Source organism: Hyperoodon ampullatus (assembly GCF_949752795.1).
Source record: "Hyperoodon ampullatus genome assembly, chromosome: 7".
NCBI lineage: Eukaryota > Metazoa > Chordata > Mammalia > Artiodactyla > Ziphiidae > Hyperoodon > Hyperoodon ampullatus.
Genome location: NC_136920.1, coordinates 113,913,819 through 113,928,810, shown reverse-complemented (window position 1 = coordinate 113,928,810; position 14,992 = coordinate 113,913,819).

Below are 14,992 nucleotides of genomic sequence, written 5' to 3'. Positions count from 1 at the left end.
GTCATCAATACAATATAGTCTGAATACATTGGTTTGTCCAGATCTAGTTAAATTTAAGAATATTTTAATATATTTGAAAGGTTGGTTGGACTTCTTTCCCTTTGAATTATATTTACTCAATAGGTTTTATCTCTACTGAATTTTCAACATATCATATGAAGTAATTGAGGAAGGCCAATGTTTGGAATTACAGCAGGATTTTCCTTGAATAAAATTTGGACTCCTTTGGTCCGCCTGCCGATGCAGGGAGCATGGGTTCGTGCCCTAGTCTGGGAAGATCCCACATGCCACGGAGCGGCTGGGCCCGTGAGCCAAGGCCACTGAGCCTGCGCGTCGGGAGCCTGTGCTCTACAACGTGAGAGGCCACAACAGTGAGAGTCCCACGTACCGCAAAAATAAATAAATAAATAAAAGAAACAAAACAATCTGGACTCCTTTGTTTTAGGGGACAACTGAACTGAGACTAGGTTTCCTTAATGGCAGTGACAGAAAGTGACTGAATCTGGCTTTCAGGGTAAATCAAAAGGTAACTTCCTATCATGGGACAGGACACTCTTTAAAAAAAAAAATTGATTTGAAACTATTCCAGTGTAGATTTAAACGACCAGTATGAACTCCACAGTTATGGAGTGATCAATATGCTTTTATTCTGGAAAAACTAATCCAGTCAGAAAAAGATGTTCACCATGAACAAAATGCATTGTCTGTAATGGAGCACCCAGCATTGTGCAAGAGTATTTCGTGTTATACAGTTCACAGTAATGCTGAAAATCCCCACAATAACTATATGAGTTAATTTGGTTTAATAATTTAAATATTAGAGAACACTGGTTCTTTATCTCTGCTTGTTATCCCATTTGTTTCTTCTTTTTTTTTTTATCACTATTGTGTGTTCCCTGCTTTTTCCCCTTACCTTCCTCTCCAGTACTTTCCTTTCCTCTTTTCTCTTTTTCTTCCAACATATTTCAATGTTTTTCAGATGACTGAAACTACATGTTGCGTAACTAAATAAACCCTATTTAGTCATCTTTTCAGACTATCTTGTTTGAGAAAATAAAATCATAGCACTTGCAAATATCAAGAGGTATATTCTTTTGGTTCACTGTCTCAACAGAATATGTATCGGTGTACAGCATACAAGAGTTTTATCAGATAATTAAGAAAGTCAAAACAATGAAGACTGCGAGGCTTCCTAGTTTGGTTTTCTTTTAAATGTTATTTTTGAACTTTATTTTAATAATATTTTAAAAACTTAGGACTCCCCCATCCCCTGCCACACAAATACACACACAAATAGCAGAAAATAAATCTGAGTTAGATTAGACCAAGTTTTGGTTCAACTGCTTACTGTATCTACAATTTTATTTATTTATTTATTTAAAAAATACATTTATTTATTTATTTATTTTTGGCTGTGTTGAGTCTTTGTTACTGCACGCGGTCTTTCTCTAGTTACGGCGAGTGGGGGCTACTCTTCGTGGCAGTGCTGGGCTTCTCACTGCGGTGGCTTCTTGTTGCGGAGGATGGGCTCTAAGCGTGTGGGCTTCAGTAGTTGTGGCACATGGGCTTAGTTGCTCCACAGTCTGTGGGATCTTCCCGGACCAGGGCTTGAACCCCTGTTCCCTGCATTGACAGGCAGATTCTTAACCACTGAGCCACCAGGGAAGTCCCTGTATCCACAATTTTAGACAAATTATTTATATTCCACAAGTCTTAGTCTCCTCGTTGGTAAAATGGAGATAAAAATAGTATCTTTCTCATAAAATTTATGTGAGGATTATTAAGTGACATGATCCATATAAAGAGCTTAGGTTAATGCCTGGGAAATAAAAGGTCCTTTAGAATGTCAGTTATTAATGATAATATTACTACTACTTCTTACATTAAAACTATGAATAATTGCACCACTGTTGTAATGTGGTATATGGCCTTCTAGTCTTTCTCTATCAATACTAAACACATCGAGTAACAATAGCTGCTGAATATACTCTTTTGTAAAACATGCATTTTTTCTTGGCAATTATCATATATGTTCTTATTTGTCAATTATTGTGAATACTGATCCAGATCATTAATTTGAAATGTTAATATGACATTTAATGAGTACTAGCTTTCCATTATAATGATGCTTAATGACACTCACATTATTTCCAAATTATCTGTCCTAAGCATAATTCTGCTACAGACATACTTATAGATAAATCGTTTTATTAACATCTCTAATTTTTTTTCTTAAAATCCATCATTAGAACTAGAAGTGCTCAATAAAAACGTTAGTTACATTTTAAAAACTCTAAATATATAAAATTTCTGCATTCCAGAAAGATTTTAAAAACATATACTCTTATCAATAATATTAGAACGTCTAATTCCAAAATCTTGCTGAGGCAAAAATGTTTCACTACAATTGGACTATACAAATGTAATAGATTTTAAAAATTCATTGCTGTTTTCTTATGCAATATTTTTAATAATGGTGATAAATATTCCATATATATTGACAATTTATAAATTTTCTTATGAGCTCCATGATTATAACTCTGTCATTTTATGTTGGTAATGTAGTTTTTCCCTTAGAATATTCAAACATATGTCTTCTGTGTATGTGTAGGTATTTAACAGAATTTTTGAATTTTATTTGACTCCTACAATTTGAAATTGTTAGTGTTTTTGATGAAAGTAAACTTTACTTTTGTATGCAATGTATCAGTAATCTTTTGCATAAGTGTTTCTACTAGTATTATTTTTCTGAATGCCTCATGGAACACACAGCCATATATTGACCTATATTTTATCTTAATTTCTGATATTATATTTATTTTAATTGAAGTATACTTGATTTATAATATTATATTAGTTTCAGGTGTATGACATAGTAATTAAATATTTTAATAGGTTATACTCCACTTAATGTTATTACCCAAAATGGCTATATTTCCCTGTACTGTATAATATATCCTTGTTCCTTATCTATTTTATACATTGTAGTTTGTATCTCTTAATCCCATACTCCTATTTTGCCCCTCCTCTCTTATTACTTCTACCCACTGGTAAACACTAGTTTGTTTTCTATGTATGTGAGCCTGTTTTTATTTTGTTATATGCATTCATTTGTTTTTTTTTTAATTCTACACATAAGTGTTAACATAGAGGATTTGTCTTTCTTTGTCTGACATATTTTACTAAGCATAATACTGTCTTGATCCATCCACAGTGTTGGAAATGGCATAATTTCATTCATTTTTGTGGCTGAGTAGTGTTCCATTGTGTGTGTGTGTGTGTGTATAATGTGGTGTGTGTGTGTGTGTGTATACATATATATATATATATATATATATATATATATATGTATATACATATACATATATATAAAAATTTTTTTATCCATTCATCTGTTGACAGGCACTGCCTTCTTCCATGCCTTGGCTATTGTAAATATTGTTGCTTTGAACATTAGGGTGTATGTTTCTTCTCAAATTAGTGTTTTTGTTTCCTTCAGATAATCAGAAGTGGAATTACTGCATCATATGGTAGCTTTATTTTTAGTTTTTGTGGAACTTCCATGCTGTTTTCCATAATGGCTGCACTAATTTATATTCCCACCAACAGTGTAGGAGGGTTCCCATTTCTTCACATCCTTGCTGACATTTATTTGTAGACATTTTGATGATAGCCATTCTGCTAGGTGTGAGGTGATATCACATTGATTTTTGTTGGCTTGTTGTTGTTTTATTTTTTAATTTATTTTCTGGCTGCATTGGGTCCTTTTTGCTGTACACAGGCTTTCTTTAGTTGCAGTGAGAGGGGGCTACTCTTTGTTGCAGTGCACAGGCTTCTCATTGCAGTGGCTTTTCTTGTTGCAGAACACAGGCTCTAGGTGCACGGGCTTCAGTAGTTGCAGCACATGGGCTCAGTAGTCGCAGCATGCGGGCCCTAGAGCATGTGGTCTTCAGTAGTTGTGGTGCATGGGCTCTAGGGTGTGCGAGCTTCAGTAGTTGTGGCACGTGGGCTCAGTATTTGTGGCACACGGGCTTAATTGCTCCACAGCATGTGGGATCTTCCGAGCCCAGGGACTGAACCCATGTCCTCTACGTTGACAGGTAGATTCTTAACCACTGTGCCACCAGGGAAGTCCCTCACATTGTTGTTTTGATTTGTATTTCTCTTGATTAGTTATGTTGAGCATCTTTTCATGTGCCTGTTTGCAACCTGTACATCTTCTTCAGAAAATGTCTATTTAGGTGTTCTGGTATTCTGTCTTTTCCTAAAAAGGTCTTTTTTTTCATATTGAGTTGTATGAACTGTTTATATATTTTGGATATCAACCTCTATCAGTCAAATCATTTGCAAATATTTCCTCGCATTGAGTAGGTTGTTTTTTCCTTTTGTTGATTGTTTCCTTTGATGTTCTAAAGCTTTTCAGTTTAATTAGGTCTCATTTGTTAATTTTAGAGTTTATTTCTTTCATCTTAGAAGACGTATCCAAAAAAATATTGCTATGACTTATGCCAGAGAGTGTTCTGCCTATATTTTCTTCTAGGAATTTTATGGTTTCCAGTCTTATATTAGGTATTTAATCCATTTTTAGTTTATTTTTGTTTATGTTGTGAGGAAATATTCTAATATCATTCTTTTACATAAAGTTGTTCAATTTTCTCAGCACCACTTATGGAAGAGGCTGTCTTTTCTCCATTGTATATTCTTGCCTCCTTTTTGTGGATTAATTGACTGTAGGTGTGTGGCTTTATTTCTAGGCTCTCTATTCTGTCCCACTGACTTATATGTATGTTCTTGTGCCAGTGCCATGCTTTTTTATATCTGTAGCTTAGTAGTATCATCTGAAGTCAGGGGGGCATGGTATATCCAACTTTGTTCTTTTTGCTCAAGATTGCTTTGGCAATTTGGTGATTTATGTTGCTCTATGTAAATTTTAGAATTATTTATTCTAATTTGTGAAAAATATCATGAGTATTTTGATAGGGATTGCATTAAATCTGTAGGTTACTTTGGGTCGTATGGTCATTTTGACAATATTAATTCTTGCAGTCCATGAACACATGATATTTTTCCATTTATTTGTATCACCTTCAAATTGCTCTATAAACGATTTATAGTTTTCAGAGTATAGCTCTTTTACCCCCTTGGTTAAGTTAATTCCTAGGTGTTTTATTCTTTTTGATGCAATTTTAAATGGGATTGTTTTCTTGCTTTCTCTTTCTGATAGTTCATTATTAGTATAGAGAAAAGCAACAGATTTCTGTTTATTAATCTTGGATCCTGCAACTTTGCTGAATTTACTTATTAGTTCTAATAGTTTGGAGGTGGAGACTTTAGGGTTTTCTGTGTAAAATATGTCATCTGCAAATAGTGACAGTTTCACATCTTCCCTTCCAGTATAGATTCATTTTATTTCTTTTTCTTGTCTGATTACTGTGGCTAGTACTTCCAATTCTACATTAAATAGAAGTGGCAATAATGAGCATCCTTGTCTTGCTCCTGAATCTGGAGGGAAGGCTTTCAACTTTCACTGTTGCATATAACATTAACTATTGGTTTGTCATAAATGGCCTTTGTTATGTTGAGATATGTTCCCTCTATAACAACTTTAATGAGAGCTTTCATCATCAACGAGTGTTGAATTTTGTCAGATGCTTTTTTGCTTCTATTGAGAAGGTCATGTGATTTTTTTCTTCTTGCTTTTGTTAATGTGGTGTATCCCGTTGTTTGATTTGCAGATATTGAACCATCCTGGCATTCCTGGAATAAATCCCACTTGATCATGGTGTATGATCCTTTTTATGTATTGTTGGATTTGGTTTGCTAATATTTTGTTGAGAATTTTTGCATCTATATTCATCAGAGCTATTGGCCTGTACTTTTCTTTTTTGTAGTATCTGTCTGGTTTTATTAATGGTGGCCTAGTACAATGAATTTAGGTGTTCCATCTTCTTCAGCTTTGTGGAATAGTTTGAAAATGTATGCATTAGTTCTTCTTTATGTATTTTGTAGAATTCCCCTGTGAAACCAACTGGTCCTCAACTTTTGTTTTTTGGGAATTTTTGTTTTTATTACAAATTAAATTTCACTACTAGGGATTGATCTATTCAGACTGTCGATTTCTTCCTGATCCAGTCTTGGTAGGTTGTATGTCTCTAGAAATTTGTCAATTTCTTCTAGATTGTCCAAGTTGTTGGCATATAACTGTTCATAGTGTTATCTTATGATTTTTTGTATCCTTGTGGTATTGGTTGTTGTTTCTCTCTTTCTCTTCTTATTTTGTTTATTTGGCTTCTCTCTCTTTTCTTTTTGATGAGCCTCCCTAATGGTTTATCAGTTTTGTTTATCTTTTCAAACAACCAGCTCTTGGTTGCATTGATCTTCTCTATTGTTTTTGTTTCTTTGTTTGTTTGTTTTTGTCTCTTTTTTTTTATTTCCTCTCTGATCTTTATTATTTTATTTCTTCTGCTGACTTTGGGCTTTGTTTATTCTCATTTTTGTAATTCCTTTAAATGGAATGTTTGGTTGTTTATTTGACATTTTTCTTATTTCTTGAGAAGGGCCTATATTGCTATAAACTTCCCTCTTAGAACTGTTTTTGCTACATCTCATAGATTTTGGAACATTGTGTTTCTATGTTCATTTGTCTTGAGTTATTTTCTGATTTTCTCTTTGATTTCTTCATTGATACTTTGTTTTTGTTTTTGTTTTTTTAGTAACATGTTTATTCTCCATGTGTTTGTGATTTTCTCATTTTTCTTTCTTTAATTGATTTCTGGTTTCATACAGTTATGGTCAGAAATAATGCTTGATATAAATTATGTTTTCTTAAATTTATTGAGACTTGTTTTGTGGCCTAATGTGATGTATCCTGGAGAACGTTCTATACGTACTTGAAAAGAGTGTGTGTTCTGCTGTTTTAGGATAGAATGTCCTGTAAGTATCTGTTAAGTTCAGCTGGTCTGTTGTATCATTTAAGACCATGCTTGCTTTATTCATTTTCTGTCTGAATGATCTGTCCATTGATGTGAGTTGGATATTAAAGTCCTCTACTGTTATTGTATTTTGGTTAATTTTTCCCTTTATGTCAGTTAGTATTTGCTTTATGTATTTGGGTGCTCCTATATTGGGTGCATAGGTGTTAACAAGTTAATTTCCTCCTTTTGTATTGATCCCTTTATCATTATATAATGGCCTTGTCTTTTGTTATTTGTTTACAAGTCTATGTTGTATGATATAAGTATTACTACCCTCAATTTCTTGTTTCTCGTTGCATGAAATAACTTTTTCCATCCTTTCACTTTCAGTTTGTGTGTGTCTTTAGCTCTTTTGTGAGTCCTTACAAGCAGCAGTTAGATGGGTCTTTTTTTAATCCAGTCAGCCACCCTGTATCTTTTGATTGGAGCATTTAGAACATTGACATTTAAAGTAATTATTCATAAGTGTGTAATTATTGCCATTTTATTACTTGCTTTCTTGTTGCTGTAGTTCTTCCCTCTTCATTTTCTCTTCCTTTTGTTCATTCCCTTGTGGTTTGATGATTTTCTTTAGTGTTATGTTTGTGTTCCTTTCTCTCTAGGTTTTGTGTTATCTATCATAGGTTTTTGATTTCTGGTTATCATGGGGTACATATATATTGACCTATTACTATATCTACTTATTGTAAACTGGTAGTCATTTAAGTTCAAACACATTCTAAAAGATCTATATCTGTTGCTACCCTCCCCCATACTTTGTGTTTTTGATGTCATATTCCACATCTCCACATTTATTACTTCACTCTTTATTATAATTATAGTTGATTTTACAATTTTATTATTTTAATCTTTGTACTTTGTACTTTATTTAAGTGGTTGATCCTCAACCTTTACTATTTATTTGCCTTTATTAATGGGATTTTTCCTTTCTTAAAGATTCTTAGTTCTTTATAAGTAAGAATTTTATAAAGAAAAGCCTTTTCTTTTCCATTTAGCGCAGAACTTTAACATTTCTTTCAAGGGTTTAGTATTGATAAAATCTTTTAGTTTTTACTTGTATGAGAAATTCTTTATCTCTTCTTCTATTGTAAATAGTAATCTTGTTAGGTAGAGTATCCTAGGTTACAGGTTTTTCCCTTTCAGTGCTTTGAACATATTGTGCTACTGCCTTCTGGCCTGCAAAATTTCTGCAGAAAAATCAACTGATAGCATTATCGAGGTTCCCTTCTATAATGTCTTTTTGTCTTTCTCCTACTGACTTTAGGATTCTCTATCTTTAACTTTTGCCATTTTAATTATGATACGTCTTGGTGTGTGTCTGTTTGGGTTCATCTTGTTTGGACCCTCTGTGCTTTCTGTACCTGGATATCTGTTTTTTCCTTCAGGTATGGGAAGTTTTCAGCCATAATTTCTTCAAATATATTTTTGACCTCTTTCTATCTCTATTTTCCTTCTAGGACCCCTATTATGAAAATGGTGGTATGCTTCATGTTATCACAGAGATCTCTTAAACTGTTCTCATTTTTTTTTAATTTGTTTTTCTGATTGAGTGATTTCCATTATTCTGTCTTCTAGATCACCTATTCATTCTTATGTATCACATAGTCTGCTATAATTACTTCTAGTGTGTTTTTCATTTTAGGTATTGTATTCTTCAATTCTGACTGGTTATTTCTTATGTTTTCTATTTCCTTGTTAAAATTCTCACTATTTTCATCTATTGTTTTCCCTAATTCTGTTAGCATCATTTTAACAAGTGCTTTTAATTCTATGTCTGGTAAATTGTTTATTTCTGTTTCATTATTTTTTTTCAGGTGTCTTCTCTTGCTTTTTCACTTGAGACCAATTCTTCTGTTTTCTCATTTGCTTAACTTTCTCTGTCTCTATGAAATTAGATGAAACAGTTTCCTATTGTGTTCTTGAAAAGTAGTCCTTATGTGGGAGTGTCTCTATACAGTCTGCATGTGCCCAGTCACTTTGGTGGGAGAGCTGGATTTGACATGAACACAGGTCATGTTTTCCTCAGCTTGCACTGGCAGCTGCCACCTTGCTAGGAAGTGGGACCGGAGAAGGCAGAGCTAGGGTTGGAGCCAGGTGTGAGCCTGGATTTCATTTTTGTTCACTAGACTCTACCACTCTATTGGAGATGGGGGTGTGTCCCTAGTTGCTGGAGCAGAAACCCTGGGGGTAAGTTCTGAGCTGTCTCTGTTTCCTTTAAGTGTCAGTTCTCTCTCCTTTTAGCTCCAGTACCCTTGCCTTAAAGGGGAGCAGTTTCTGGAGCAAGAGGGACTCGTGCAGGCTCTTGCTGCATGATGTAGTGTGCATTCTGGCAATTTGGCCATAGAGAGAGTTCAGGGTTGCTTCTGATGCACTGCCTGTGTAACTGCTGTTAATGGCTGCCCCTGCCCTGCTCAGATGCCCTTTCAGGGCTGTTTGCCACTGTGTCTCTCAGCCAAGTTCTTTCCTTGGTCCTGCAGCCCTCCCTCAAATGTGGAGCTGCAAGTTGAAGTATGTGAGGCTGAAGTAATTTCTCAGCTCAGGCTGGGCATGCTAGGGCAGTCACAGGAAATCAGTCAGCCACCTGCACAGTTTCAATCCACCTTGTCCACCTCACTTAAGAGTAAGCAAACATTCACAAGCTCATCCTGAGCAGAGTCCAGGCTTCCCACAGCTCTTCTGCTAGTCCCACCACCCCTCCAACCAGCAAAGAAGCTCATCTTCCCTATGTCAGACTTCAGGACTGGGGTACCCAATATGTGGCTTGAACCATTCACTCTTCTGGGAGGGTCTCCATGTAATCTACCTTTATTCTGAGTCACCTACCTAGGGCACAGGTCTTGACCTTGTCACTTCTCTTACCTTCCTACCTGATTCCATGTGAATCATTCTTTCAAGCCTTGGTTGTACTGGAGTATTTCTACCAGTTTGCAGTTAGTTTTCTGTGAGAATTGTCCCACATATATATGTATTTTTGTTGTGCTCATGGGGAGAGTTGAGTTCCACATCCTCCTACTTCACCATTTTGATTTCCTCCCCAGACATTTTGTTTAATTCTTTAATTTATATAGACAAAATTGGAATTCTATATTGTGAGATATGTATTAGAAAATGCATAACTAATTATCATAAGTACTTTTGCTTAAAAATGTATTTGTTCTTTAATAATTTAGGCCTTCATCATAGTCTGAATACCTATACGTACCTTGTTCTGTTTGTGGACTTGTATTTCATTCAATTGGATGAAGCTTCTCAAATTCTTCCAAAAATTGAAGAGGGAGGAACACTCCCAAGGTCATTCTACAAAGCCACCATCACCCTGATACCAAAACCAGACAACGATATCACAAAAAAAGAAAATTACAGGCCAGTCAGTGTCACTGATGAACACAGACTCAAAAATCCTCAACAAAATACTAGCAAACAGAAGCCAACAGCACATTAAAAGGATCATACACCATGAACAAGTGGGAGTTTTCCCAGGGATGCAAGGATTCTTCAATATATGCAAATCAATCAATGTGATACACCATATTAACAAATTGAAGAATAAAAACCATATGATCATCTCAAGAGGTGCAGAAAAAGCTTTTGACAAAATTCAACACCCGTTTATGATAAAAACTCTTCAGAAAGAGGACATAGAGGTAACCAATGTCAGTATAATAAAGGCCATATACAACAAACCCCAGCAAACATCATAAGTATTTTCTTAACAATTTTATCTGTTTATTATTCCAGATTTAATGTAGTCTTTATCAAGTGTCCCTGTCCTCATTCACACTGGTCCCTCATCCTTTCCGATTCATTTGGAGTTCTCATGAGACTTACTGTTGAGTTTGTAAATAATTGCTGTCTTTAGAACATTTATTGTTTTTCCATATAACTGTATTTTTTCTTCTTATTCTAATATTCTCTTATATTCCTAAGATATTTTAATTTTCTATATAATTTCTATAAGTTTCTGAGCTCATTTTTATATTTTATATTTTTCTTATCATGTCTTTCATTATAATATTTTCCAACTGGCTATTCCTCACATAGAAAATTATTCTTGTTTACTTGTATATTCCTTTTTTGTAGAGTGGCTCTGTGGATAATAAATTGCAATTTCTAGTGGTGTTTAAATTTATTTTCTTCATTAGGCATTAATACCACCAAAAATATGTATCTACTTCTTTTTAAAATTTTTTGTCATGTTTCTTTCTTTGCCCCATTGTTATGAGTAGAATTGCTTTATTTTTATGGAATAATTCTCAATGTTTATCATTATGTAAGATGGTAATATTTTTGCAAGATACAAATCTGTTCAAAATAGAGGCTTCTATTCCTAATTTTTTGAAAGATTTTATAAATTCACTAATTTATTAACTTAATCACTTATTGAATAATGCAGAGTGCCTAGTATGTACCATATATTTTACCAGAATCTTAAAATTAATGTACGACTATAGAGATAATTTAATTTTTAAATTAATGTCTTGTGAAAATCATGGGATCAATCTATATAAACAAAAATATACTTGATCTTTTTTAAAACTTCCTGTGATTTATCTCATTACTGGCTACTATCTATAGAACAAAGGCCAAGAAAAGTCTGTAGAAACTGTAAATTGTTACTTTGTTCATGATGCATTTTTCCTAAAGTGGTACATTGTATAAATAATAGCGTTCTATGTAGAATAATCATATAAAAGACTGAAAACTTTTGTTATATAATTTGAAAAATAATTACAATTTTATAAGTTGGAAATAATGTCCTCTAAAGTAAATTGTGTAGGGAAATTATATAGTAACATGTAACATGGAAAATAGAACACTACGTCTTTGGAAAACTGGATCAATCATATTACACATCTGTCTACATGGGATTATGCATATGGAGCTAACAAAGAGGAACGAGTTGTTAAAAACTTCCCTTGGTTCCATGTGGAGGCAAAAATCAATCTACCCCACAGAACTGTTTGGCTTAATGTCCTGCAATGGGATCAATCAAATGCTTTAGAAAGGTACTGGGTCCGATTAAAAAAAAAAAGGAATATTTGACTTTGGTTCTCCAATCAGGAGAATTAATTTGCCAGATATAAATTGGAATCTGAATCTACACAATCTCAATTACTAGATTCATTCTTAAACTGTGTCCCAGAAACGTCCACTGTTGCTGGTTCTTACACATGAGTTCAAGAACTCTTGAAAGGTTATAATTTAAGAAATCTTTTTTGAAATCAACTTAGTTTGAGAAATTCATTATGGCTTTGTTAAATGAAAATTTTATAACATATAGTTTGGAAACGTTATGATTTTGGAACATTACCTAACTTGGCAAATGAAACAATTTGTGAATAAGAATTATAACTATCTTGGTACTATGCTAATTTTTTTTCAATTTTTCAGTGTTTTCTGATAAAGAATAGTATGTTTTTTGGAAATGTTATGATTGATTATAAACATATTATATCTAGATAAAAGTGTATGATCTGCACCTCAAAAAAACTTTATTCAATTTCAAACAAATGTCCTTTAGAATGAGTAAAGTGAGTAACATAAGAATATTGCAGATAAATTCCTAAATATATAAATCTGTTGATAAGAAAATAATTTATCATTTTCTAATTATTGTGACTGTAGAAAACTTGGCAAATGTAGAAAAGTAATGAGGCAAGTAAAAACTACCTGTAACCCTAACTCCTAGTTATTACTTCTGTTGACTCTATATTTCATTATAGGTTTATTTAGTAATTTATTTCTCTATTCTTCTATACCTCTTCATTTGACTCATTTCCAATTTTTCATTAATAATAAATAACAGCATAAGAAAATTACTGTATAAAAATATTTGGTCATGTAACTGATGAATAAAAATATATACTTTTTTAAAATAAAAATACATTTTTCCAGTGAGATGTGAAACTTCATTAACAAACTAATGGAATTTAAACAGTGTAAAATTTAGTTCTGATAATATTTTAAGAGGTTAAATTAAATTGAGATTTAGTCAGGTTTAATTATTGAATGAAAAAGTGTTAAATTATTTTCTAGTTTCATTGTCTGAGTTTTGGGTGATAATGTTTATGTAAGTTGATTTCATTATGGATCAATGACTTAAAAAGGTTTAGTCCCTAATCCAAGTTAATGGAACATTTTCTGATATAGTCATAATGTCTCCCACATATTAGATGACCTCCATTTTCCCATATGAATCGCTTTTAAAACTGTTTAGGGATGGAAAATTGCTATGGGAGGGTGATTCTGTAAACCAACTGTGGCTTTTCATATACAGTAAGATACTTGTTCACATCTAATAACCACTCATCTGGAGTATAAGGAATAAGGAAGCAGGCATTTTCTGATCCTGTAGGCTACTGCTGTCTGTATTCTCCTTGCTCTATCCAAAAGGTATAATAAGGTTCATCAGCTTGCTGTGCCACATCCAAGCTCCTCTTGGACACATAAGAAAACATTTACCTACTTTCACAACATATGGGATTCTTTCAGGGCTATCTCAGACCTAACTGCCTACTTAGTAAGCAATGAAACAAGTCTCTTCCTCCTTCCTCTCTTCCTCCTTCTCTTCCTATTCCTCCTTTTCTTCTTCCTCATCATTCTCCTCCTCCTCCTTCTTCTTTACCGTGTTCATCATGGAAAAAATATTGCACCTTGCAACTTTTGGATCCCTAAACCTATCTAAGAAGTATTATCATTCCTTTGGATTCTAATTCTAAACTCTGAACAAGACAACTTATAATGAATGCATTTTTTTTTTGAGGTATGCAGGCCTCTCACTGTTGTGGCCTCTCCCATTGTGGAGCACAAGCTCCGGATGCGCAGGCTCAGTGGCCATGGCTCACGGGCCCAGCCGCTCTGAGGCATGCGGGATCCTCCCGGACCGGGGCACGAACCCGCATCCCCTGCATCGGCAGGTGCACTCCCAACCACCGCGCCACCAGGGGAGCCCAATAAATGCATTTTTGTAATGGTTATAACATACTATTAATGACAAAAATGCAAACTGATTATTCATGTGTGTGGGCTCCATGCCAAAAAAAAAAAAAAAATTGCCACTTGAATTCCTGTGCTCAACTGAATTAATCCCCAATCCTAATCATACAGTTTCTGAAAAAAAAAAAATGTTGATTCAAACTATGCTGAAAGAAATGTACTTTACTTAAGTATCTTATAACTTCTTGTTTACCCCTTAAAGGCATTACATTGTCTTTTTATAAAATCAAGTAAAAATAGTAGAGAAAGAAGGAATTGTTCTTCACCAAGTTTCCATTAGCATCTTTAGAAATTCCTAAAACTATGCCATGCATTTTGTCAGTGATTCTCTAAGGGTCTAGAAGCATCAGCATGATCTAGGGACTTGATAGAAATTAAAATTTAAAAAAGAGTAACTTTCTAAAATTAGAAATTAAAGTTGTCAGGCACTACCCCAGACATATTGAAACAAAAATTCCAGGGGCAGGGCCCAGAAACTTGTTTAACAAAGCCACCAGATGATTCTGATGATTCTGATGCAGCTATGTTTGAGAATCCATTATGTTGTATTACCCTTTCTTTCTCTGTATATGTAATTATACTTTTCTGTTTTTCTCCTATCTGGACATAAAGAAAAAAAATGTAGTAAAAATAGTTTGTTTATGCATCATTATTAAGAGAAGAGGCATTTAATATCAGTTAATTTAACAGAGATAAAATTCTAATTCAGTTTATACCACATTTTAAAATAGATACTTCCCTATCTCCATGCCTTCATTTTCTACCGCATTTTTTTATTTTTATTTTTCATATGTCACCTTTTATCCTTTCTCTGGCTTATGATCACATTCCTTGAACGTTTGTTCTTCATTTTTCCCAAATTTTGGCAGGACTCAAAGACTGTATATAAGGAAAGGGTTTCTTTGTTATTTGTCCAGACTTATGAGACTCTAACTTAGTGACCTGGCACCATGGATTTCCCACCAGGAAATAAATGTTTGGACAGTCATAAAAGAGTTTCCTCTTTCTTCATATCTAAGGAT